The sequence below is a fragment of the Neolamprologus brichardi genome, chromosome 7 (assembly GCF_056152115.1).
Source record: "Neolamprologus brichardi isolate AB-2024 chromosome 7, ASM5615211v1, whole genome shotgun sequence".
In the NCBI taxonomy this organism is placed as follows: domain Eukaryota; kingdom Metazoa; phylum Chordata; class Actinopteri; order Cichliformes; family Cichlidae; genus Neolamprologus; species Neolamprologus brichardi.
Genome location: NC_142110.1, coordinates 39,872,678 through 39,876,472, shown reverse-complemented (window position 1 = coordinate 39,876,472; position 3,795 = coordinate 39,872,678). Strand labels below are relative to the sequence as shown.

The 3,795-nt window shown below is 37.6% G+C and overlaps 1 long non-coding RNA gene across 1 annotated transcript; it reads left to right on the top strand.

The window, feature by feature from the left end:
• The first annotated feature begins 630 nt into the window (after positions 1-630).
• Positions 631-2,548, top strand: LOC118454562 (uncharacterized). The gene is made up of 3 exons (XR_004843785.2): positions 631-676; positions 1,150-1,359; positions 2,484-2,548. It is a non-coding gene; the product is annotated as an uncharacterized LOC118454562 (long non-coding RNA).
• The last annotated feature ends 1,247 nt before the right edge of the window (positions 2,549-3,795 follow it).

The following is a 3,795-nucleotide window of genomic DNA, read 5'->3' as shown; positions in this document are numbered from 1 at the left end:
ACGCCCCTCCCCCCTCTGCCCAGCGCAAAGTACAGGCTGCGTGCGGAGTTTAGCGGAAAAAAGGGCGAGAGAGAGGGTGAGAGAAAGAAAAAAAAAAACCTCACGGCTCCCAATAAGGAGCCGGCTCTCGTCGTTCACTTCAAAGAGTCGGCTCTAAGAGCCATTTCGTTCGCGAACGACCCATCACTAGTGTCACCGAATAAACGGACAAACTGAGATCAAAATGTCTGGTTCTTGAGAACGTTACAATATCATTTCTCTGTTTTTTTATTGCTTCAGTTATAATAATGACAGAATTAGTCGTACAAACTAGTATTTTGCTTGTTATGCACACACTTGCACAGTTTTTATTACTTTTCCAGTTTGAGATTTTTCGGCTATTGTGGCATAGCATGTAATTTGCTGCAAGTGACCATCAGGAGATGGCCACTGTGGTCATAAAGGGAGAGACATGGTCAGCAGTAATGTTCATGTAGGCTGTGGCATTTACATGGTGCTCAGTTGGTATCTGTAACACAAGTATGCCACCGCAACATGCCTGAACAAGATAAGACAGGGTGGATCCATGCTTTAATGTTGTTTATGCCAAATTCTGAGCTTACCCATCTGGATGTTTCAACAAAAATGAAGACTCCTCACATCATCCAGTGTTTTTCCAATCTGCGGGCTAGTTTTGGTGAGTCCATGCATATTAATGCTCTCCTGGTTGTAACGAGGTAACAAGGGGTTATTTAAGATACTACTGCCTACCTATCAGCTTGAAGTAGTGTGACCATTCTCTTCTGACCTTTGATATCAAAAAGATATTTTCTTCCAAAGAACTGCTGCTCACCGGGTGTTTTTTTTTTCTATGTAAACTCCTAGAAGTGGTTGTGGAGCAAAATTCCATTAGATCAGCAGTTTCTGAAATACCAGCCCATTTGGCAAGAACAACTATGCCATCTCTACACTTAAATCACTTTCCCTTCTGGTGCTGTTTGTATTTCAGCAGGTCACCTTGACCATGTCTACATCTAAATGTATTGAGTTACCACCATGTGACTAGTTGATTAGATATTTACGTTAATGTGAACACGAGTACCTAATGAAGTAACCAGTGACTGTAGCTCTAACATTATACCTTGTTATAACACTAAAAGAAATCTTCAGCTGCAGGGTTTCAGAAAGACTACCCTTCAAGCTGATAACTCACATCAAACCCCTGTGCTGGTAAGTATCTGCCCTGCTGTGCTGCTGATGGGTACACACAGTTTGTACCAGGGAGTGAGTCATATTTTTGGATGTCAAGAGTGCTGTCAAGAAATAGCTATGGTTCGTAAGAAAGAATACCCAAGGGAAAAGATGACTCCTCCAAGTTGGGTAAGTCTTAATTTTTTCTTCCTTTGTAAAATATTTTTCCTTCACATTTTTTTATTTTTTAGGTTTTGTTTGTTCAGATTCCATCAAACTGGTCCCAGCATTTCCTTGGACACTATGAGTTATAAAAAATCTTGTATTACTGTACAAATAAATATATATTTATTGTTAAATAAATAACAATAAAAGACAGACTTGTAAACATGTGTCTGATATTTAGTACCTAATACAACATTTTTTCTCTCATTTCTTTCCCTTTGTATTCTCATTTCTGTGTCCCTGAGCTAAGTGTATGAATTCTGTATTTCAAGCACTAAATTTGATTGAGCACACCCCAAATGATCCCTATATTATGGCCATTATATGTTATTGATGTGGGTTAATAAAGTCCCTTTCACACACATTAAACACTTTCTGTCTGGAATAAAATCTGTTGTTTTTGTAAGTTCTCATTCAAAGCTCAAATATTTAGGTTTTGTTCATTCAGATTCCATCAAACTGCCCCCCACCGCCAAACCTTCCACAATTCAGAGGAGAGAGGCGGGTCAATAAGGAGAACCATAATTTAAACACGAAACAAATGAAGGAAATAAAACTTCATTCATCATTCTTTATGTAAGCAAGAGCATTTGTAGGAAAGGAAGATAATAAATGAATAACACTGTATTAGAGTTGAAAGATGAGTAGTGATTTGATTCCAGACGGAAAGTGATTAGTGCTAAAACATTAAACTTTTTTTCCTTCCTCCTTGGAGCTAAATGACCCAAACACATAAGATATCAATGGAAATCCCAGGATGCCCTCTATTTAGTACATAAGGACTTAGGTTAGCTAAAATAAGTCAAAAGGTATAGCCCAAAAACAAATTCATTACAGAGGACATAAATGGACAAGCTAGTTCTCAGGAGGATATAAGAATCCTTTTTATATATTTAGGAATATTTTTATTGTTTCAAACACAGATTTCATTTATTCACTGATTGGAACAGAAGTGAGGAAATAAATGCAGAGAATTCTGCGCTAATGTTTAATCAGGTAGCATAAGACCTCCTTTTTGTTGGCACTACTCATATAGTAAACAGCTGGGATTGGTGTGTTTCTAAATTGTTCACTAAATTGTACTGCAGGTTCAAGTACATGATGCGTAAAAGCCACCGTGATCTGCCAACAGGGGCCTCAAAAGGACTTGAGGCTACAATAATGTAAAACAATGAGGTAACTGTCCTTTTTTTTGATAATTACTGTTTGCCTGATTTGATGATGAGAATAAGGAGAATGTGAAATGGTCTAGGGAACTAATTAACACACTGAAATAAAGTTTAGTGCTCAGAATGGTGACATCAATTATTCATCATAGAAACCAGAAGTATGTCGTGTCACCTTTACAGTGCAGTCATCAGCTGGATCTCTTCCAGCTCAATGCATTCTAACAATGGGTGTCAAATAGGGCTGTTCTGCCACTGGTATCTTGAAACACACACAGGGTGCCCTTCTGCATCAGTGGCTTGGATCTATAGCATTATTAGAAGCCAAGAAAGACTGCCTTCTTTTCAGGGCAGAACCTGACAGAATCTATCATTTGTTGTCAATTTCAGTACATAATAATTTTTTTCTCAACAACATAGGTGATTTGGTGATTCACTGTGCTACGAAAAGCATATCCCTGCTTTAAGTCATAAAAGTTTGTGTAGTAATTATAGTCAAGAAAATTAAAGCAAAACAACCTCAAGAGAAACTAGAAACTAGAAATGGACAGTTATATCTGTTCTGAACTAATGGCTCCTTAAGTCTCCTTAAGTAAAATATGGCTCTGTCACATTTTAGGATTATTGTCTTTCTTTGTCTTATTTATCTTCTTTTTAGTCTCTGGGATAATGGATCTTTAAAGATTGTTCTGTTATTGATCTTAATTTGAGTTCTTGAATATGCCCATGTGGGATTTGACAGGTCTACTTCTTTCCTGGTCACTGCTGGGTCCACAGCTTTATGGTGGGAAGTCAAAAGGGTCTTTCTGGCAGAGCCCAAGAGAATTTTCTCTGTGTTCCCAGCCTCCCTGTAGAGATTTAAGTCTACAATATATTATCTACACAAAACTTGTGTAATTTATTGAATTGACCAAATAGGTTGAGATCATCTTTGCTACATAACTCATTAATAACAGTTAGCCAGAATCTGCTGTTGTTTGTGTTACTTAGAAAATAGCTGCCAAGAACTATAGGTCACTTAAGGGCAGCGTGAACTTTTGAGTGCACTGAGAGAACCCCTGCTTGTAGATCTTCTTTCAAGGTTGTTTTAGGGGACAAAATACTACCTACTGTACAGGAGGATATGTACCTTTAAAAGCTTGATGCTTATTAGTTAAACTCTGAGAGGACCCGTGGTTTAAATAAACTAATCTAGGAAAAGAAAAACAAAGAACAGCTGAGCAAAGTAAAAAAG